The sequence below is a fragment of the Mobula hypostoma genome, chromosome 10 (assembly GCF_963921235.1).
Source record: "Mobula hypostoma chromosome 10, sMobHyp1.1, whole genome shotgun sequence".
NCBI lineage: Eukaryota > Metazoa > Chordata > Chondrichthyes > Myliobatiformes > Myliobatidae > Mobula > Mobula hypostoma.
In genome coordinates, this window is record NC_086106.1 from 108,072,443 (window position 1) to 108,096,901 (window position 24,459).

A 24,459-nucleotide genomic window follows, 5' to 3' on the forward strand; every position below is an offset into this window, starting at 1 on the left:
CTTTGTCACTTACTGCTGCATTTGTTGATATAGAAAATTTTACAATATATTTGAATTTCTTAAGGGAGTTAAGGGACTGAAGATTGAACTAGAAGCAAACCATCAGTTACACAATTTGTGCTTTGCAGTTGAGATTATTACATTTTAATGTAAATAATAACTTCCCACTTTGTCCAAGTGGATCTTCAAAGAAGAATGGAATTTTTTAAATATACAACAGCAAAACGTATCATTCATTGGTGATATGAAAAGCAGAAAATACTAATACACAATGAATTAAGCAGCCTCTGGGAAAAGTAGATTTAACTTTGCAGGTTGAACCCTTTCCATTAGGAAAATCTATGAGCAACTTCCCTTAGCTGTTGCCTGAATTAGTACTTGAGGAAGGATATACTGACTTTGGAGGCAGTGCAGAGGAGGTTCACCAGGTTGATTCCAGAGATGAGGGGGTTAGACTATGAAGAGAGATTGACCTGCCTCGGACTGTACTCACTGAAATTCAAAAGAATGAGAGGAGATCTTACAGAAACATATAAAATTATGGAAGAGATAGATAAGATAGAGGCAGGAAAGTTGTTTCCACTGATAGCTGAGACTAGGACTAGGGGCCATGGCCTCAAGATTTGGGGGAGTAGATTTAGGATGGAAATAAGGAGGAACTGCTTTTTCCAGAGGGTGGTGAATCTGAGGAATTCTCTTCCCAATGAAGCAGTGGAGACTACCTCAGTAAATACAGTGGCATGCAAAAGTTTGGGCAACCCTGGTCAAAATTTCTGTTACTGTGAATAGCTAAGTGAGTAAAAGATTACCTATTTCCAAAAGGCATAAAGTTAAAGATGACACATTTCTTTAATATTTTAAGCAAGATTACTTTTTTATTTCCATCTTTTACAGTTTCAAAATAACAAAAAAGGAAAAGGGCCCGAAGCAAAAGTTTGGGCACCCTGCATGGTCAATACTTAGAAACACCCCCTTTGGCAAGTATCACAGCTTGTAACAGTTTCTGTAGCCAGCTAAAAGTCTTTCAATTCTTGTTTGGGGGATTTTCGCCCATTCTACCTTGGAAAAGGCTTCTAGTTCTGTGAGATTCCTGGGTTGTCTTGCATGCACTGCTCTTTTGAGGTCTACCCACAGATTTTCGATTTTCAGTCGGGGGACTGTGAGGGCCATAGCAAAACTTTCAGCTTGCGCCTCTTGAGGTAGTCCATTGTGGATTTTGAGGTGTGTTTAGGATCATTATCCTGTTGTAGAAGCCATCCTCTTTTCATCTTCAGCTTTTTTACAGACGGTGTGATGTTTGCTTCCAGAATTTCCTGGTATTTAATTGAATTCATTCTGCCCTCTACCAGTGAAATCTTCCCCGTGCCACTGGCTGTAACACAAGCCCAAAGCATGATCGATCCACCCGTGTGCTTAACAGTTGGAGAGGTGTTCTTTTCATGAAATTCTGCACCCTTTTTTCTCCAAACATATCTTTGCAGCCAAAAAGTTATATTTTAACTTCATCAGTCCACAGGACTTGTTTGCAAAATGCATCAGGCTTGTTTAGATGTTCCTTTGCAAACTTCTTACACTGAATTTTGTGGTGAGGATGCAGGAAAGGTTCTCTTCCGATGACTCTTCCATGAAGGTCATATTTGTGCAGGTGTAGCTGCACAGTAGAACAGTGCACCACCGTTCCAGAGTCTGCTAAATCTTCCTGAAGGTCTTTTGCAAATGAACGCAGCAGGCCAAGCAGCATCTATAGGAAGAGGCGCAGTCGACGTTTCAGGCCGAGACCCTGTCGAAGGGTCTCGGCCTGAAACGTCGACTGCGCCTCTTCCAATAGATGCTGCTTGGCCTGCTGCGTTCACCAGCAACTTTGATGTATGTTGCTTGAATTTCCAGCATCTGCAGAATTCCTGTTGTTTTTTTGTCTTTTGCAAATGGGGGTTTTGATTTGCCTTTCTAGCAATCCTATGAGCAGTTCTCTCAGAAAGTTTTCTTGGTCTTCCAGACCTCAGCTTGACCTCCACTGTTCCTGTTAACTGCCAGTTCTTAATTACATTAAGAACTGAGGAAACGGCTACCTGAAAATGCTTTGCTATCTTCTTACAGCCTTCTCCTGTTTTGTGGGTATCATTTATTTTAATTTTCAGAGTGCTCAGCAGCTGCTTAGAGGAGCCCATGGCTGCTGATTGCTGGGACAAGGTCTGAGGAGTCAGGGTATTTATAAAGCTTTGAAATTTGCATGCCACTGTACATTTAAGACAAGGTTGGATAGATTTTTGCATAGTAGGGGAATTAAGGGTGATGGGGAAAAGGCAGGTAAGTGGAGATGAGTCCATGGCCAGATCAGCCATGATCTTATTGAATGGTGGAGCACTCTCGACAGGTCAGGTGGTCTGCTCATATTTCTTGTGTTCTTATGTGATGTACCTAATACTCTGGATAATCTTGCTACCAGCATACTTTTAAAGAAAAAACAATCCAGCAGTGCAATGGCTTTCCAATATTGGCAACTGCTTGCTGGGATGCCTAATGAGTTTATACTGCCCTTTCAAACTTTGCAGTTCTTTAGATCAGCATTTTGGCTTTGCAAGCAATGTCAAGATCACAGAATCTAAGAATTCACGTAAATTACATTGAACTGAGATTTTATTTATAAGCTTTTCTAAAGACGTACTTGAAATTTGAAGCTGGGTGGCATTAAGTGACAATTCACAAACAAGTTTGTACCTTGAGAGAGTGAAACAAAGATTTATGTCTTTAAATTCATATTGTGGTATTTAGTTTTACTGTTGTATTGAGTCTATTTCCATATGCTGCTCACTTGAAGAATTGAGAGGCCTAATAAGAGTCACATTAGAAAAGATTTGCCTTTTTTTTCAGCAGATCCTTTACATGATAATAATGAGGCCCATTATCATGTATTCACCAATCAAGGGCAGAGTGCCCCATGCAAAAATGGCCTTGCCCAAACTTTTAAGAACATTTGTTCTTTTATATTAAAGTATATTATATTACCTTGGTTTTCCACACCCAGGCCACTTTTCCAGTAGGAACATAAGAAAAGGACCAAACATTTTAGCTTCTCTAATCTGTCCTGCCATTCAATGTGATCTGTGGCATAACACCAGTCAGCTCCCCATATTCTTAATATATTTGTGCTCAACATTAAAATATGTCCATATTGGATTTAAAATAAATAAGCAAATACAAATTTTGTTAGCAAAACTGTTCCGATTATTACAAATGTCTAAATACCTTCTGTGTGCAGGAAAGTTTAATTTCACTTGAGCATCCGGCTTCAATTTTTATAGCCTAGTCTCAGATCACCCTAGGATCAGCAAAGCTAGGACAGCCTTCATCCGGCTTTAAGGAGCAATCACAGTGCACTCAGATCAGGCTGTTCAATTCCAAAATCAGTTCTTCTGTATGGAGCAAAGATTTGGAGAAAAATTAAATCTATTATTAGGAAAGTATAGACCTTTAATAAAAGCTGTCTGAGGAAAATCCTTCAGATCCACTGGTCAGAAGTCATCAGCAGCACCAATCTATTGGCAAAGAAAACACCAGGTAGCAGCAGAAGAAGGATTAAGTAAAAGATGGGTTGGATAGGACACATGCTGCATAAGGAAGTATCAACATCAAAAGGCAAGCGCTAACATAGAATGCCCAGGGAAAGCATAAGAGAGGCTAGCCAAAGACCATCTGGCGACACGACATAGAAGCTGACACCAAGAAGATGGGCTACATCTGGGGCAACTTGAAAGTCTGGCCGAGGGCCGAGGACAGAGGCCTCTGGTGAGCCTGTTGTTGGCAGCCTATGCTGCAGTAGGGGTGATGAGCTTAACTAACTAACCAACATGGACTACTCAATCAAAAACCAATTTTACTTTATCTATTTGTTTCTGTTCATATCTTGAAAATTACAGTTTCCAACATCAATCCTATTTGTGACAGATGTAACATTGAGGTGGCCACTTTAACTTGTGTTTTGGTCTTGCATAAAGCTAGATAATTCTTGGAGAGATGTTTTTAAAACATCAAAAATCTTGGATCCGGACCTACAACCTAATTTACTTACGGCAGTCTTTGGGATCATCCCATCTGAAGCAGGGAATATTCCTGTTTCTGCTCAACGTATGAAGCCTTTTCAACTTTATTGGCTATGACAGCCATTTTATTGAAGTGGAAGGATTCTAATCCATCTCCTGTCTTTTATTGGCTTTCCTCAATTATGTTCTGTTTAAGTTTAGAGAAAATAAGAAGTCGGACATTTGACACATCCTTTAAATTTGAGCAAATCTGGCGATCTTTTATTCAATATTTTCATTTGATTTGATTTATTACTTTTCCAAATTTTTTTTCGTTTTAGTTTTTCCAAAGTTTTTGATTTGATCAGAAAGTCTTTCCTTTTTTTTTGGTCATATCCTCAGAGTGGATTGCCCAGTCCCTTTTTTTTCCTTTTTTCGTATAGTGCAGTAGGGTTTTTTCCTTCTCATTGTAAAAAATTTAAAGATTTTTTTCCTCTCTATGAATTGATAAAAGCAGAATTAGCTGTTTTCTTTGTTATTATATACTAGCTATTAGCTTAATACTATGTATGATTTTGATAATGTCCATTTCATTTTCTGTTTGTATTGTTATTGATATATATATATAATTCTCCTCTTTTTTTGTATATATGCTCTTTTTAATCAATAAAAAGATTAATAAAGGAAGAAAGAAAATTACAGTCATATTACATCTTTGTCTTCCACACTACAGTGAACATGATTCAAGTTTCTGCAGCTGCTTTAGACTTCAGTCTTATAGCCTCGGTGACATTTTAGTACATCGATGCCTCACTCTTTAAAAGAGTTTGTATGTTTCTATGAAGGGGTGCAAATAAATGTTGACAGTACTCAGGCTTAGTACATGGCTGTAATGTACTCATCTGCTTATAATCAAGTCCTCCAGTTATACTTTTAAAGTTTAATATTTTCTGCAATTGTCCAGAACATTTTGATAATCTATGCATATGGCTCCCAAGACTATTTGGATTTCCACTGCATCTATCTTTTCAGCATTTAAGCAGTACTCACATTTTAAAAATATTTTCTCAGTAACTCTTCATTATACAAAATTGTAGTATTTCAAAGAGTATTTACATTAGCAGTAAAATGATTAATTGGATTGACTTCTGAAATAATTTAGCGAAACATTTCTGAGTAGTAATTTTTATCCAGGAATAATATAGTTCAAAATAAAATTTATTACCTGACTCCCTAGTCCATTCGTCCCTCCCCAAGGATCTCCCTCTTGGCACTTATCCTTGCAAGCAGAACAAGTGCTACACTTGCCCGTACACCTCCTCCCTCACTACCATTCAAGGCCCCAAACAGTCCTTCCAGGTGAGGCAACACTTCACCTGTGAGTCTATTGGGGTCATACACTGTGTTCTGTGCTCCCAATGTGGCCTCTTGTATATCGTGAGACCCGACGTAGATTGGGAGACCGATTTGCTGGGCGTCTACACTCCATCCGCCAGAACAAGCGGGATCTCCCAGTGGCCATCCACTCCCATTCCCATTCTGATGTATCTATCCATGGCCTCCTCCATTGTCCGGATAAGGCCAGAGTTAGGTTGGAGGAATAATGCCTTGTCTTTCGTTTGGGTAGCCTCCAACCTGATGGCATGAACACTGATTTCTCAAACTTCTAGTAATGCCCCCCCCCCGCCCCAACTTTTGTTCAAGAGCCTGATGGTTGAGGGGTAGTAACCTGGTGGTGTGAGTAAGGGATTTGAAAGTTGGAGGGGGTGGGTCCCTTACTAACTCTTCCTTCAGTTAGTCCTGATGAAGGGTCTCGGCCTGAAACGTCGACTGCACCTCTTCCTACAGATGCTGCCTGGCCTGCAGCGTTCACCAGCAACTTTGATGTGTGTTGCTTAAGGATCTTTGATGATGGATGATGCTTCTCTACAACAATGTTTCATGTAGATGTGCTCAATGGTTGGAAAGGCTTTATCGGTGATGTACTGGGCCAACTCATTACCTTCTGTAGGACTTTCCACTCAAAGGCATTGATGTTCTCATACCAGGCCACAAGGCAGCCAGTCAGCACACTTTACACCACACTTCTATAGAAGTTTGCCAGAGTTTTTGATGACATGCCATGCTTTCTTTGCAAATATATTTATATGATGGGTCCAGAACAGGTCTTCTGGGATAGTGACACACAGGAATTTAAAGTTGCTGACCCTTTCCACCTCTGATCTTGAGATGGCATCACTGTAGACCTGTTGCTTTGGTAGGCAAATTGCAGTGGATTCACGTCGCCACTGAGACAGGAGCTGATATGCTTCAACATCAGCCTCTCAAAACACTTCATCACGGTGGATGTACTCGTAAAAGCCACTGGGTGATAGTCATTGAGGGAGGTTACCACACTCTTCTTGGGTACCGAAATGACTGAGGCCTGCTTGAAGCAGAGGGATACTGGAGTGAGAGGTTGAAGATATCCACTAACGCATCAACCAGTTGGTCAGCCCAGGTTTTCAGTATTCAGCCAGGTACTCTATCCAGACCAGATTCTTTCCTTGCATTCACTCTCTTGAAGGCAGCCTGCACATCATCTTCAGATACTGACAGCAAAGGATCATCAGGAGACATGGGGGTGTGCGATGGTTCCTCCCTGATAAGGTAGTCAAAACAAAAAGAACCATCATAGTTGAGAGCTTTCAACTACATCTACCTATTCTGAGGAAGTACACTTTACAGAACATGGCAGTCCAATCAGTGTATTTGGATACATTAAACAGAAGAAAGGTTGTGTAATTAACTGGAAGTATCATAGCTTTAAATTTGGTTGTGAAACATTTGTATCATGGACTAATAATTGTTTTTCCAAACTGAAGTTCCAGCGAATAAAATGCAATATTTTGAAATAGCAATCAGTGAGCCCCTTTTTGGAAGCAACAAGATTTGTGTTTTCAATCAATTTTAATGACTCATCAGCTATCTGGCTGCATAGGAATTTTGAACATTTTAAAAAAAAAAGCTTTCTTTGCATGTCCTTGTTTAACCTATTACTCCACCAGGCAGGCCCCAGGTTAAAATTTTATATGACGTTATTCTCAAAAGTCCCTCTGTAAAATGGGCCTTGGATTCAGACAGTGGACCTTGACACCTACAATTTAAAACTGCAGTTGAAGTTATCACAGTTCAAGATTTCCATCAATTATTGCCATATTTGTTGCATGTATTTCTTTAAAAAATCTACCATGCCAATTTTTAAGGTTTATTGACTCAGAAACCACATAAATTGAGTTTTTAATATGGGACCAGCTAACTGTTCATTTCCCTCCATAGATGCTGTCTGACCTGCTGAGTTCTTCCAGCATTCTGTGCATTTTGCTCAAGTTTTCCAGCATCTCCAGAACTTTGTGTGCTGTGATTTAATATCAGAATTCTGGTTTTAATGAGATTTGTTTATTTATGAACACATATCAGCAAACTAGCCTTTACACTGTTGACAAACAGTCAACAGAAAATCCTGCATTTCAGCAATTCTTATTTGACACATAATTTAACAGAAACAAACAATAAATGGGATGAAGATTGTCCTTTTCCCCCAACAGCTTTCATGACTGTCAAGACTGAGTACATGCAGAACAAAGTGAACAGCCAAAGAATGAATGAGTCATGCAAGTTACCTCAATGCATGTTACTGATCATTAACAACTTTTTTTGCTAGTGGACATACACACAGTCTGAAATGCCAACTGAATAATCATCTTCAGAGCTGAAGATGTGCACCAGGTTCAATTAGGCACTTGCTGCATGGTTCCAAAATATTGTTCCCTGAAACTAGAGGAAGTCCATAATGTCTGATTTCTCAATACTCTGCAGTCTAACTTCGCTAACACCTGCTGTTTCCTCGACAATCTGGCTACTTTGGGGACATACACTTTCTCCAATGTGCAGCAGCAATAAATAGCAACAGCAGAGCAAGTTAAAGAATGCCACTGGCAATGATGAAGGGAGGCCCTCTACGGACATACTGTCAGAATGCAGTTAATTTCCCTGCAGTTCAGCTACTACTCTGAAAGATGGATAAAACACAGAAGCAGTCCAAATGAAATCCAGAAAAATGTTGCTGTCATTTGGAAATGATAACTTGCAATTTTTTTTTTCATTGGGCTATAACTATCATCAACAATAGGAAAAGTTTCACCATTTTCCTTTTATTTTCAATAGTATTCCTCCAAGAGCAATGATCTAAGAATTATCACTAACTGAAAATACACTTCCATGGGGTGACATAGCAATGTAGTGGTTAGTGTAACACTATTACACCGTCAGCAACCCGGGTTCAATTCTCATTGCTGTCTGTAAACAGTTGGTATGTTCTCTCTGTGACCACATGGGTTTCCACTGGTGGGTCTGGTTTCCTCTCAAATTCCAAAGATGTATGGTTAATTGGTAATAATGATGTGATTGGGTGGCACAGGCTCATTGATCTGGAAGGACCAGTTACCACACTGTCTCTCTAAATAAATTTAAATTGCTGAATATGAGATTGTATGCAGAGACCATGTCTTCTGCAGTGAGAAACTCGATCTCTGACTTGCAAAATCTTTCATCTATTTACAATCACTCCTGGTAGTTGAACAATTGAAAGAAGTCTTTTCCCCCCTCTTTGATTGCCATTGCAAAGAAACCGAAGAACACACATCTAGAGACGTGACAAATCTGTTGGTATCACAGAAACATGGTTGAAAGAAGTACTGGCAACTCAACGTTTTAGATATGATAAGCGGATGGAAAAGATGAGGTGGTATTGAAATATTGAATAAGCACTTAATTACTGCAGTAATGTGGAAGGATACACTCACTCTTCCAGTGGGGCCATATGTGTAAAGAGAAACTAAAGGTGGGGGAGGGATGGAGTCACTTTGCTGAGTGTCTGCTACAGGCTTCCTAAAACTCAGCAGGAAAGAGAGAAGCAGATATGCAGACAAATCAGAGACTAATAAAAAAAAACAGGGTTCCTACCAAGAAGTCCAAGATCCAATCCCAGAAAGAGGTGTTGTGACCCAACAAGGACAGTTTACCCACCAGCTTCTGAGATGATCATATTGAACCCCGAGCTGAAGTGGAAAAAACGGCAGCCTGGTGTACGAGCCACCATGTTCCAGGTGAGATAGAATGGTACAAAGGCTATGGTATTATCAATGGACCAATATTGTAAACCTATGATCAACAGAGTACCACAGTGATCAATGTCCGGATCCTCGTTGTTAGTTATATATATTAATGTTTTGGATATGGATATAGGAAGTATGTATAATCAATAACTTCATAACTCGTGTGAAAATCGGTCATAATAATAAAGGTAGACTTGGCCTACTAATTGATCGGTAAGATGTCCAGAGCAATGGCAGATGGAATTTAATCCTGATAAGTGAAAAATTATGCTCCTTGGGTTTACAATTAAGAGCAGAACATATTTAATGAATGGTTGGGAATTATGGAATATTGAGAAACAGTAGGAATTTGGTATACAAGTCTAAACACCCCTGAAAGTAGCTCAAGTGGAGATGGTGATTAAGAAAGTATATGGGTTACTAATTAGGGCATAGAATATAAGACCAGATGTTATGACCCAACTTAATAAAGCAGGCTACAGATGGAACATTTCTGGTAACTTCATGATAGGAAAAACAGAATTGCACTTAAGAGGCTGCAGAAGAGAGGACAGTCTATTGCCTAGGGTTTTGGGCTTTAGTTATGAGGAGACCGGATAGGCTGAGTTTGTTTTCCTTAAAGAAGAGTACTTTAAAAGACACAAAATTATGATGAGCATAGATAGGGTAGATGGTAGGAAATCCTTCCCTCCCCACCCCCAACAGTAGAGGTGTTTAAAACTAGCAAAAGACGTTCCCTGAGGGAAAGGCGAGGGCAAGTACTCTCAGAACCTTAAGTATCTAAATCTCGAAAGAAAAGAAGGCTAAAGTATATCTGCTGGTAAATAGGATGATTATAGATACAGTATGTACAAAATGTTTGCATATAGTCTGTATGACTCTTTCTGTCACTCTATTTGTGCTCAATAGAGTGGTCTTTCTCCAGAATAACGACTCGGTATTCATAATATTCTGTCAGAGGAATGTTAAGTGTACTGTAGCTTCCTCAAAGCTTCTGTGAACAATTTTATCCAGAACCACAATGACAGTACACATGGCTCATATTTGACCTTCCACTCCAGTATTAGGACACTGGAGGTTTCTGCTTGTATTGATACTGAAGTAGAGCTAACACCCACCTTGTTCACTGATATTGGAAGGAAATGGATAGAAAGTTCTGAACAAGTCTACACTGGACTTTAACACATTCCTTAATGTTTCACACATGCTTTCACCAATCATTTCACTGTGCAATCCTTGTCACCCTTCTTTACTGGCTTGCCTCATTGAAATCTTCTTCTAGCTCTCCTATAGCAGAACTAGTACTACTAAATTTTCTTCTTGCTCTCACTTTAAAGTACAGTACTCGTATCCGTGAGATCTTAGTACCCCTGTAAGTATCAGAAACAAAATGCTTTTTCTTTTCATTGCTCTCTGGTTAGTCAATGGATCTGTCCTAAGACCAGCACAACGAGGGCATGGCAGTGCCTCCAATTTCTTAGAAGTTTGAGTAGATTTGGCATGTCATCTTAACTTCAACAAACTGCGGAGAGCTTCCTGATTGGTTGCATCACAGCCAGGTATGGGAGCACCAATGCTCGGGAATGAAAAAGTCTACAGAAAGGGGTGAATGCAGCCCAGTCCACCTCAGGCAATTCCCTCCCCACCATTGAGCACACTTACAAGAAGCATTCCCACAAGAAAGCAACATCCATCCAGGCCATGCCATCTTCTCACTTATACCATCGGGCAGGAGGTACAGGAGCCTTGCATTCCACAACCCCAAATTCAGGAACGAGTAATTATGCTACAACCATCAGGTTCCTGAACCAGTATGGATAGCTTCACTCACCTCAACTCTGAACTGATTCCTCAACCTACAGACTCACTTTCAAGGTCTCCACCAGTCATAAGACATAGGAGCAGAATCAGGCCACTTGGTCCATTGAGCCCGCTCCGCCACCCAACCATGGCCGATCCCTTCTTCCTTTCCTTAGCCCCACTCCCTGGCCCCCTCTCCGCAACCTTTGATGCTATGGCCAATCAAGATCTGCCTTAAATACACCCAATGACCTGGCCTCTACAGCTGCCCATGGCAACAAATTCCACAAATTCACGACCCTCTGGCCAAAGAAATTTCTGTGTATTCATGTTCTCAGTATTATTTTTATTTGCACAATTGTCTTCTTTTGTTTGTTAAGACTTTATTGTATAGTTATTTTCATAAATTCTGTTGTATTTTTCTGTAAGTACCGAAGGAAAATGAATCTCAAGTTAGTATATGGTGACATATATTAACTTGGATTTTGAATTTGAATCTGCTGCCCATGACTATCAAGATGTGAATTCTTGGCTAAATGAAGATTGAAGGAGTTGCAGTTGGGGTAGGTAGGGTGGGAGGAGACTATTTCTAGATGTAAACCAAAAGGAATTATGGGATACATGGGAGGTGGGAAGTTAGGATAAAGAGTTGTTTGAGCTTCCCTAATAACATTGGACATGGCTTTGGAGTCATAGGACTGTACAGCACCGAGACAGGTTCTTCAAGCTACCAAATCGCACCAGCAATCGAACACCCATCTTCAATCATCCTACACTAATCCCACTTCTTTTTATTCTCCCCAAATTCCCATCAATTTTAGGATGTGACCAACAAATCAGATCGTGCTAATGGAGCAACAAAATGTAAGCCAGTATTACAGATAGATCATTTACAGCAGAAATAATGAGCTCTGATGCAGACAGAGAAGCAAGTTAGTTGAATTCAGCAATGAGGACTGTTAATGAGTCACTCGGTTCCTTAAGATTGTTGGGAGTGGTAGTGGAGATAAGCTCCCACTACTTATTAAATGCTCCCAATGGTGTGCATACCAAATATCCTTTGACAACCAGGTCCAGCTCCTGGCTTTCCCATCTGGTTTAGCTACTAAGCCAGGTGGAACCATTACTACTGAGAGAAGAAGGGCAAAGGTAGGTTACTGGCACTTTAAAACCAGTCACTTTGGGCAGATGGGGATTGTCAGCTGCGGTTATCAGTTCATCTAGAAGGAAAACTGATCTCAAACCTTCTCTGCCTTGTGGCTATACCAACTCATGGAGAAGGCTTTGGGAGTAAACCCGAGGGGAAAAATTTGGGACTGGAGTCCCTAAGGCAGTCCTATGTTGAATTCAGCACTGTCAACTCTTGCGATGCTGCTTGTGCCAAACTGTATTGGTCTCTGTCATTGCTTTGCATTCATCAGCTGCATGGAGAGGAGGAGCCTGCTGCATGGGCAACAGCTTGCTGTCCATATTGTACTGCCCTGACTTGCATGTCACATAGACAGCTAGGATCCAACATCCATAGTCGACCCCAAACAACATAGGGCCTCATAATAAGTCACTTACATTTTCAATAATAGATGAATACTTTATTGATCCCAAAGGAAATTACAGTGTCACCGTAGCATTACTAGTGCAGATATATAAATATTAGCAAAGTAGTAAGAAAGAACAAAAAATAAGTTGCATCAAACAATCTAACAGCCATAGGAGATGAGCCTCCCATGAATAAATATCTTGTCAGTGTTTGCAAGCTGTGAGATGTAGGTGTGATATTAAACGTTTAATAATTTTCCGGGGCACCTGAATGCTGAGTCATTGATAAACAAGGGAGTATCTTACATGAAACAATGTGTGAGGCTTGTGGTGCATTTAGAGAGAAGTAGAGTTTGATAATGTGTTTATTAATCTTGCTATATATGTAAGGTCAATATATTCTAGCAACTGTTTATTTATGTCCTTGGAATGAGTCCTTACATTAACCTCAATTGTTACCCCTCCTATTGCTGCTTGTCAGTGTGTTTATTGAGATGGTAATCTGTGGGAAACAATTGCACTTCTATTCACCTCAGCAGCTGAGGCCTGCAAAGTGATATGGGAAACTGGGGTGACTGCCCTCAATTTTACTCCTTGCATAAAGATCCCACAGCCTTGAATGAATTCAACCATTGGTTACACAATGAATTACTTTCTCCTTTAATAGGAGCAAAATGACTTTGAATAGCATTAGCTGCCTTGAACTGATGCTTGACAATCTAGAAAATGAGCCCTGTGAATATGAACAAAAGCAAAAACTGTATGGCTACTGCATTATTTTCACTGAAATCCTGTTAATAAGGTTGTAATGTGAATATTGTATGGACAAATGTAGATTAAATCGACATTGTGTTTCAATTACCTGTTTTCAAGTATCCAATTTAAGACCAATATTATTTAATATTCTTTCACTATTTTTGGCAATTGAACTTTTACTTTGGATAAATTTTAACTGATTGAAGAGCTCTTATTTGTAGCAAATTAACGTTGAACAGCTGTTTTTGTTATCATGTAACAATGTGAAATCTTGTAGTTTTGGTCTACAAAGGTTCATATTAATATTCAATATTTTGATTGAACACTCACTACATGTTTAATATAACCAACTACTTCCTGTCTGTTCTGAGACCTGGACTAGCTACTGTAAATATATAAAGGCATTATAAAGATATGACCAATGCCATCTCAGGAAACTTCTCCAAATTCACTAGAAAAAGGAGTGAGTGACCTCTTCCAGGCCAACCTCCTCACCACTGAAATCCTAATTATGCTCAATTAGAGCTGTTGGGCAGATCACACCAAATTCCCAAAAGAACCAATGTTCTAAGCAGGTGGACACACTAAAAGGTTCAAAGATGTGCCTAAAACCTCCTTGGAAAAAGCAACAACCTTATCAGTTCTTGGGAATTCCTTGGCCAGGATGCTTAAATTGGAGGAGCATTCCAGATGATATTGAGAATGTCCATATCTCAGAAGCACTCTGCAAATGCCGAAAACAGTACACGCATCACAAAATACCTCCCCACATACCTCATCAAGCACCTATTGCCCAAGTAATGTGTTTGTGTTTACCATATTGTCCTTGTCAATCACCACAGATCCCACAAAACTAGAAGGAGCCATTGTCCTAGCTCCCGAGGGGCAAACTAAAAACAACTGTATGTCCAACGTCACTTATGGAGACACACCATCAGGATAAAGAGCCATTATTTTTAAAACTGAGACTTGGAGGAACTTATTCAGCCAAGGGGTGCTGAATCTGAGTTTTCTTGGCATGCAGGGGGCCAAGTCATTAGGGTGTATTTTAGGTAGAGATTAATAGGTTTTTGATTGGTAAGAGGGGTTAAGGGTTACAGGAGAATGAGGTTGATAAAACATCAACAATGATTAAAGGGCATAGCAGACTTGATGGGTTGAATGACCCAATTCTGCTCCTATATCTTGCACTTGACTATTTCAGTAGGGTTAGAATGTTTCCATTGATGACATCACGATAGCTGCCAGTTGAAAAAATTCAAGTCAGAACTGTCAGTTTGTTTAAAAATTTGGTGATTCTCTACAGTCAGTTATCAAGTAGCTCAGGAATAGACTTTAGAGAGGAAGAAATCATTGCCTAAGCTACAAGCATGATGTTCAATTTAGGGGGTGGTGAAAACAAACCATATTTTATTTATCAACAGAATAAGGCTTCTGGCTTATCGCTTCTCTCTGCCTTCAAAGGTTTCTTTGAGCCTGCTCCTCTAGCTCTATTTTCAGACACCACAGCAATTTGTTCTGCTCATCTTCATCCTTCCATCCCACCCCCACCACCCAACAATCTGCACAAAATATCTTTGTTATGTAAAAAAGCCTATAAAACCATAAACTGCTGCTGAAGAAGTAATGTTTTTGAGCCTACAAGAAAGCAGAAACATCTCCTGTTGACAGTTAAAAGAATTTGTTAACTAATCAGATGGAGTGATTTAACTGTTTTGAGTCACTTGCTGATGCATGGAAGAGGTAATAATTTATGTGAATGATTTGGTACTTAAGAGCTCAAAACCTAGAGTCATACTGTAACTGATATATACTGTACACTGAATTCTGCCTGTGATAATTATTTCTTCTGACTTGCCATTCATGTGATTTTATTTCCCTGTTTGTGTGCTACTCTTAGTTCTAATTATATGATCCTTTCAGCTTTTGTGTTTAAATTTTATGTTCTAACTCCCGTCCTAAAGAGAGTGAAATATGCATAAAAGCATAAATTAATTGCTAAGTTCAGAGAAAAATATATACATATTTGTTTAATTATGCAACTGCCTGTAATGGTATAGGTTAAAACAACAATAACTTTTAAAAGTAAAAGAATAAATATAGAAAGTATTTTTCAAAACTTTCCCACTAATTGAATTACACAGAAAATTTGAAATAGAATTAAAACAATTCAAATATTTGGTCATTCACTTGAAGTCCAACACCTGATAAGTTTGCCATTTCCTTACCCACTTCTCTATTCTCAACAGTAATCTCTTAGAAATATGAAGAAGATCTCAATTTTGACACAATTTGGGAAGTATCCAAAAAGTGCCATTTCAGGACTGTTATAAATAGGTACAGCATACTTCAGTTTTACTTTTCTTATAGTTGGCTTCTCCTAAATTACATCTGTTAAAGAGGGAAGCTAATAAAATGTGCTCAGTTATTGAACCAATACTTTTAAAAATTCTGTTTCAGATTCAATATGTAATTTTTTAAACATTTCTTACTTGGGATCTGGCTATCACTGATATGACCTATTCGAATTGCCCTGGAGAATGTGGTGGGGAACCACATTCTCGAATTGCAGCAGCCTTTTTGGTGAACACACATCCACGGATGATGAATCAGGACTTAAACCTAGTGGCAATGATGGAACAGTGATCTTTTCTCAAGTAAGCATTATCGCTGATCTGGAGGAGAATCCACAGGTGGAGATTTTCATATATTTGCTCTTTTGCATCCTTCTTATAGAGATACTGCATTTGGAAGATATTGCTGGAGTGGACTAGGCAAGTAATACATTGCATTTTGTCAACGGCTTACAATGCAATCATGGAATGTCAGTGGCAGAGGGAATAATTATTTGAGGATGTGGATGGACTGCCAATGGGTAAAGAATTTAAGAATAAATTCTTGATCTATTAATATAGTTTAAGTAATAAATAATCATACATGTAAAAGTATGTGCAAACTATGTTTCCAAAATAGTGGCAGTATCTTCAAGGGAAATGATTGGAACCGCAGTGTTCTATAACTTCTCAGCTCAAAATAAGGAAGAACTTGGAATATACTGTATGTCAAGAAACATCTTTCAATTATGTTCTTAAAATGTAAACACAGAGAGAATAGAAAATGAATGAATTAACTTTGAAATAATTGTTTTTAAAACCTTTTATTTCAGAAAACATACTACCAAAATTAGTTTCTTCTTACTAGAAGTTTTTAGGCAACTAATTGATAACTTTACACTGTGTTTATCTCTCAAAATAAGTGCAAAAAGCTTGTGGCTTTCTTTGAAAGTAAAATTGAAGCTATCTGTTCAGTGTCTTCTGTAGAGTTCCTTTCTTTTCATTGCACACCCAACTTAAGTTTGGGCTCTGCCCTAACTTTGAAACCATATTTTTCTCAAATATAAACCTTCTCCTCATGTGGAGTCTGAGCTCATCAAGTCTATAAGACCATCCCTGATTCTGTGTCTTTTAATGTTAAAGTACCTATATAAAAGTGGGGTGGTGCATTGGTGCTCAATATCCTTCATACAATTTGAACAAAGGGGATTAAAGCATGAGAAATAAAAAGGAAACTATACATGAAACATTGTAAGAAGAATGCAGACAATTTGACTCATTTGGACGATCCTAACTCATCTCTTTGACCAACAGGAACACTCCATCCACCTCACTCTTGACACCTTCCCAAGAGACTTACAAAAGTTTCAAGTGGTTTGTCACTATTTCCTTCTGAGATGTCCATGTATACGAATACCATTGAAATATATGTTACCCAAAAACATTTGAACAGAGTTAATGTTATAAGAGTCAGAGAGAACCTTTGGAATCTTTAATAGACTTAGACTAAGGTTTATAAAGGCAGAAATTGTAACAAGCCTTCTAGTTAAAAGCAATTTAAAAGAGTGAAAATGATTCTCGTCTCAATTGATTCTTTACCCCATAATAGAAAAATAATAATCAAAAATAAATTGCTCAGAGAAACCTAAATTTAAGGGCAGCAACAACGCACAATTCAGGAACAAAAAGTACAGTGCAAGTATTGATGATTTACTCAGGTTTAACAAGAGGATTTCCAACAATAAATTTTATAGAACGTGTGAACATTGAAAAATGAAGAAGAAGCATGTTAATGTGTTAATGATCCATTTGCCGCTTTAACCAAGGTCCATCAAAAATTGTCCAATATTTATGAAATCATTCTGTATGACACAAAACTTATTTTAATGTTGGATCTATAACATTCCTTAACACTTCTCTGAAAGAGCAGACTGTAACTGAAAGTTTCTCATCTTGTTTAATTAGAATAAAGTAACCACATATATTTCACTCCACAGGAGCTGCTCATCTCCAGGAATAGAAGTGAGTGTTGCTTAAAAGAAACAATAACAACCAACATTATCTCTGTTCATTGTAACCTCACCCCTGAAAAAGGAAAATAGAACTGGAAGATTTGTTGCTCTAAAAGTAAACAGAAGGTTTTCGGTGTGGCCTTAGTATGTGTTGGGATAATAGTCTTACAACTGAATAGTGATGGTTTTGTTGAAAGGCCACCCTTACAGTACTGAAAAGATCCATACCTAAACAGGTAACAAACTTATTCACAACCATAAAAAGTAGTAGTTGACTTATTAGAATAGTGTTCAATAAAAGCACTATGCCTTTTCTTTAGCCTTATCAAAATTACATAAACAAAGAATGCTATGGTGAATGTGAAAGGTGACTAACATATCTGTAAGTATTATTATCTTGTAACCAACCAGTTAGATATCCTATACGAATAGTAATTTTGTTTATAATTCCTCTTAAAATGAGGGGGAAATAACCTTTTCCATTATTCAGGTGACTTCCACATAAGATTCAAGAATCAAAGATTCAAAAAACTTTATTGTTATTCTAACCATACATCAGCTCTGCAGGGCAGAATGAAACCGCATTTCCCAGGAACAGTGCAATCATAACATAACAAACGCAACACTAAATAATAAACATAACAATAAATAGTAAAACACAACAGCCACATGTCAGTTAAAATCAAGTTATAAGTGTCCAGTACAAGTTAAAAGTGTCCAAAGCAGAGTCAGGTGGAGCAGCTATTTAGCAGTCTGACTGCCTGTGGGAGGAAGCTGTTTAGTAGCCTTGTGGTTTTAGTTTTGATGCTCCTGTAACGTGCCTGATGGCAGAAGAACAAACAGTTCATGGAGAGGGTGTGAGGGGTCTTTAATGATGTACCGTGTCTTCTGGAGGCATCGACTCTGGAAGAGGTCTTGGACAGAAGGTAGGGAGACCCCAATAACCTTCTCTGCTCCCCTAACCACCCTCTGCAAGGCTTTTTTGTCGACAGCACTGCAGCTGGAGTACCAGGCTGTGATGCAAAAGGTCAGCACACTCTCAACCACTCCTCTGTAGAATGTAGTTAAGATGTTAGTGGGGAGTGATGCCTGTTTAAGCTTCCTCAGAAAGTGCAATCTCTGCTGGGCCCGTTTCACAATCCCAGTGATGTTCCTGGACCAGGTGAGATTGTCACCAGGTGAGAAGTTAAAGCATGCAAACAATATGGGATGACTGGTAACAGTGAATTCGGTTATCATTTATTATGCATTCTAATGTTAAACCAAAAGATGTACTAACTGTAAAAATTATTCCTGCTTAGCCATTGTTTTAGTTTGCTTACGTAAAGACAAAGATTTCTTATGATACAACAATCTATGGGGGAATTCCTGATTTGACACTGATAATATACTCTAAAAGCAGCAGGAAGTAACTTGGGGAGATTTGGACTATCCTAATTCATTTCATTGATCAATAAGGAACATTCTACCCGCGCATCTCAACTCCCTACTCCTGAGACATTCCCATTATTTGGAAAAAAGCAGGGTTCAAATGAGACAGGCTAGACAAAAAGAGTGAGAAGTATGAATGCAGAAACAGTCAGTCTGGGTGATTGAAGATAAGGGTAGCACTTTGGTACTTTATACAATATTTTCCAGCTATTACGCTGAAACAGTGGTCAGTCACTTAATTGTTAATTCAGCTAGCAAGTCAACTAAGATGATAATGGAAGAGAAAATAGATGAGCAAGAACTCAAGTGGAAATATCTTGCAATGAGACAGAAAAAACTCTGGACAGGCCTGAAGGAAGATGAGCACTAAGTGCAGCAGGAAAAGCTACCGAAAGGACTCAGGGTAAATGAGGTCATTTGCACTCTGGTATAGGCAATGCAGGTTAAAACGAAGACCTTACGGAAATGCTTTGATATGTAGCCAAATGGACACAACAAAAATAACAGTCCTAAACATCCAGGCAACAAACTCAATTGTTCTTGTTCTTGTTAAAAATACAAAATAAACACCAGAATATTCTGAATAATTCACAAAAATTCTATTTTTTGATAATTATTCACTGATAGCTATAATTAGATACTCTGATTTTCAATTAATTGATTTCATGAGATATTCATTGCTTAGTTAATGTACTCTAAGACCACCAGTTTACAAGTCCAGATTGGGCCTGCTTATAGTAAACACAAAATAATCTGCAGATGCTGGGGTCAAAGCAACACTCAGAACACGCTGGAGGAACTCAGCAGGTCGGGCAGCATCCGTGGAAACGATCAGTCAACATTTCGGGCCGAAACGTTGACTGATCGTTTCCACGGATGCTGCCCGACCCGCTGAGTTCCTCCAGCGTGTTGTGGGTCTGCTTATGGGTTGGTCACGCTGTCTGGTTGACTCTCTTCCATAGCTTTATCCATTTGAAACCTTTAGTGACCAATCGGTACCCCATGGACAGGCACATGTTAGGACAAGACTGGAAACATTATTTTAATTGTTTATGTTTGGCTATATTTCAATGGGGCAACATGGTAGTATATAACTAAAGTTTTACTTAAGTAATTGATCAACTATTTTTCTTTATTTGTTCAGGAGTATGGATTTTAGGAAAGTTAGTGGTGAAAGGTATAATATGGCATATTGGAAGTTCGTGCCTAGCACTCAAAGTATAAGATGTCCAAGATTCTAATTAGTTATTCTATTGCTTTACAGCTATTCCCCTGAGAATAAATACCTCTCAGACCCAGGAAGATGCGTTTAATTTTTTAATGCACATACGACAAAGCCAGACACTATATTTAAAGGTAAATCTCTTTTTAAAAAGCCATCAGACCTAGAGATTTTTATATAAACATCAACTTTACTAGATACTTTTCTAAGTAAACGGAGTTGAAAACTTGAAATGGTCTTTGGCAGCAGAATAGTGTGCTGTTATGATACGTACAAATACTGTATATGTCTAATGAAAGTTGTAAGAATGGCAAATTTTATAAACCATCTCAACTGACACCCAAAAGACTGTTTTATGTCTGTAATAAATACTACCACAGTGATAGTTGGGTATGTTTTACCCGCATCATTTTAACATAATGGAAAGATTTTTTCCATGCTAATTTGGAAATGATTATGAATTGCATAATTCTTTGCAGTGTTATGCAACTAAAAATATTTTTGAGTAAAGCATGGTAATGATTATCTCCTGTTGTTTCATGTTATTCCAGAAATGCAACTGGAATGAATCATCCTTAAGTAATTTAGTATAAGTGACATAAGAGGATGGCTATACAATTTGGTTTGAAGCAACATGGTAGATCTTAAACACTCTTTTTTATCATAGAACAGTAACAATAAGGAATGAGTCTTTGGCCCAAGTAATCCCATCTTCTTGCATCTGGTCTATAACCCTCCATTCCCACCTTTCAGGTGTCTGTCCAAATGCCTATTAAATATTGCTGTTGTCTGAATCCACCACCTTCCCTAGGAGTACACTTCAGGTATCTGCTACTCTCTGTTTAAAAACTAAACTTATATCCTAAATCTCCTTTAAATGCTGATGAACCGAGATGTTGGGGTCCAAGTCTACAATGCCCTGAGAGTGGATAGTTTAGTGAAGAAGGCATATGGCACAGTTTCCTTCAGGGAAAATAAGAATCAGAATGTTACAACACAGTTTGACAGACACTGGTACTGTATTGTATGTATGTACTTCTACATGCCAGGTTATTGGAAGGATGTGATTGCACTGGAAAGACTGCAGAGGGGGTTGCCTAGGTTTGAGGACATTAGTTAAGGTCAGAGATTGAATAGGCTGAGTTTATATTAGCCCTGGAGTGAAAAAGATGGAACTGTGGCCTCAGAAGTGTATCAAATTATGAGAACCAGAGCTAGGTTAGTCAAAATGTTTTCCCATAGTGGTGGGTATCAAAAACAAGAACTGGATTACAAGGAAACAAAAGTATGCATAAACCTGCATTTTGTTTGCCATAAAAAGATAAAAAGTTTTTCTGGTTAGTAATGTGTATTATGTCACTCAGTATGTTTACATATTTGAGTAGGATTCCACCAGCTTGTGGCAGGTGTCCTTGACTTGAAATTTAAATTCACATTTGGCTAAATTTGAGCAAAAAAGGATTTGTCAAATTTTTGCTCAAATTTAGCCAAATGTGAATTACTGCCTATCTTTACTGTTTGTGGCCTGTTGATTAGGAAGTCAGGAGAGGCTGGAGTTGATGTGTGTCATAACAAGCTTCTCAGAAATCAGTTCAATGAAAATCTACTCTTCGGTGCTTTGTTCTTTAATTGCTTGTGTTTTTAGATGTCAATTCATGTATTGTGAAATGCATAATCTTAATTTTAACCACATTATTTTTAAATGCAAATAGAATGTCTTTAGAAATAACACAGATATATTGGTTTACTTAGAGTGGTTTCAAGAATCTAAAGAATTGCAAACAAAGTTCATTGTTTTATTATTTCTGTTATGCAATAACTGTAATTTAATGTGTTGAATTTTCTTTTTTATTGGAATTTTCTTTCTGTGTTGTTCAAATGGCTAGTACATCCTAGCCATTTGAACAACTAGTTTGGTGATTAAGTCAAAAAAAATGAAATCTGTTTACTTCTTGCCTCTTAAAGGTATCCACAAAGTCCACTCTGACGCACAGCAGTTTTCCTGCCAGTTTACATGAAAATATTTACAGTGTTTCCACTGACTTCCAATGACAGTTTCTCTGACCCAGAAGTATACTAAGTAAAAACATTTTGTGATCGTCTTGAGTATTTTTGACCTTTTTGTTTTATTTTGAATTCTAAGATCAATGGCTGTAGTTCAAAAACAAATTGAACTTGTGCTACTGTTTTGCTCTTCTAATATTTAAATAGAACCATTGTCATGAGATATTGCAAAAAGCTACTTGAGGCCATCTGTGACTTGCAACTTAAAAAGTAAATTACTAAAAAGGTTTTGTCATGCTTACACAGGAAGATTCATCAACAGTCCTAAACAGCACTCATTGACCTTTGGGTGCCATGACAGCATAGCAGTTAGCATGATACTATTGCATTTCAGGGTGTCACAGATTGTTCAACACCGGAATGCTTTGTAATGTAGAATGCGTGTATTTTTCTGAGTGCTCCGGTTTCCTCCCATAGTCCAGAGATGTATCGGTTAGTAGGTTAATTGATCATTGTAAATTGTCTCAGGACTAGGTTAGGGTTAAATTGGGGGTTGCTGGGCATTGTGGCTCAAAGGGCCTACTCCTAGCTATATCTGTAAATAATAAACTCAAAAGAAGATGGCAATGGGTGATCTTCTGATACAATGTACTCTGTGAGGTGTAATGCTTTGTGGTAGGAGGCTAGCATCTTCACCCAGCAACACCCAATGGATGGCTCTGTATGATCACATCTGGACAATGCACGAGTTTACAAGATGATGTTGAAGAATCCTTGGTGAATTGCTGTAATGCATCTTGTAGATGATTCACAGTGCAATCAGGTCTCCTGGTGATGGAGAGAAGTGAATGTTTGTGGTGATTTGTCACCATCTAATCTAGGAGGCTGTCTTGTCCCTGCAAAGTGATGAATTTCCTAAGTGCTGCTGGAGTTGCATTCATTCAAGAATGTAAAAGCTTGCCATCGTATTTCTACCTTATAAATTAATGGTCCAGGGAGAAACCAACCCGTGCATACATAAGCAAAATACTGGGGAATGTCTATTGGTTTGCCTACAAAAAGGTTGGGGGTCAGGAGATTAATCTCTCACTACTGAACTGCTCTTACACAGCCAGTGACCATTAGGGTGTTAACAGTAGGAAATTTAGTAATGGCAGTGTCATTGATTATAAAAGGAAGTTTTTTAAACCTATTTGCATTTATGTTTCTCAAATGTCACTGATTGGGACAAATACGAATTTTGTTTAGGCCTGTTGTCCATATGGAAAGTATGTGAACACAGTTTTTCAGTTATTGTTTGAAGCACTGCGAATGGAACTTCTCACAGCTCAGCCACCCCAGGTATTATCTTTTCAGTCCCCCCACAGACCAGAAGTATTCAAGTCATAAAGCACGTACCGCCAGGCTCAAGGACAGCTTCTCCCCCGCTGTTTTTAAGACTACTGAATGGTTCCCTAGTATGATAAGATGGACACTTGACCTCTCAATATATCCCATAATGATCTTGTACCTTTTTATCTACCTGCACTGTACTTTCTCAGTAGCTGTAACACTTTATTCTCCATTCTGTTATTGTTTTATGTTGTACAACTTCAATACACTATAATGAATTTTCCTGTATGGAGAATGCAAAACATGCTTTTCACTGTACCTAAGTATGTCAATGCTGAGTAGCAATGCTGGAGGCCCTCTCCAGGGTGCAAGCCTGGGTGGGAAGATTTGAAGAACCGGCTGTTGCCCATGCAGCGGGTTCCCCCTCTCCACATCACTGTATAGTCCAAGGGAAGGGCAAGCGTCGATACAGCTTGTGACAATAATAAACTGATTGCAATACACGCGGAGATGATTTGCAAATGCTCCCACTTAAGACTTTGTGGTGGGGCAAGACCACTACTGAAGAACTTGCAAATGTGTTTGAGCATTTTATAATGCTCCTGTGTTTTTTGTTTTTGTGGCTAATTGATTTCAAACAACAAAATTGTTTTGACAATTGCAACTCCAATGAATGGAGTATTCTCAGTAGTCCCTTTGAGTTATTTTTTTTCTGGTGCTCCTCAATTCTCAGTAAAATGCTGCCTGTAAAAATGTAAAAAGCCATTTTTTGTGCCTAGCGATACTTGGAGACTACAGAGTCTTGACCTGAAACACTGACCATCTCTTTGCCCTTGTGAATGCTGCTTAACCCGTTGA

General features: G+C 38.5%; 1 protein-coding gene across 2 annotated transcripts in view; it reads left to right on the forward strand.

Annotated features, from left to right (window-relative positions):
* The window catches only part of LOC134353103 (nuclear protein AMMECR1-like), a 152,308-nt gene that overhangs the window by 27,720 nt on the left and 100,129 nt on the right, over positions 1–24,459 (forward strand). Inside the window, exon 2 of one of the 2 annotated variants that reach the window (XM_063061010.1) lies at positions 20,308–20,399. The exons of the other annotated variant lie outside the window; for it this stretch is intronic. The gene's annotated coding sequence lies outside the window, so the exon portion shown is untranslated. The remainder of the gene's footprint in view (positions 1–20,307; positions 20,400–24,459) is intronic. 2 annotated transcript variants of the gene reach the window in all.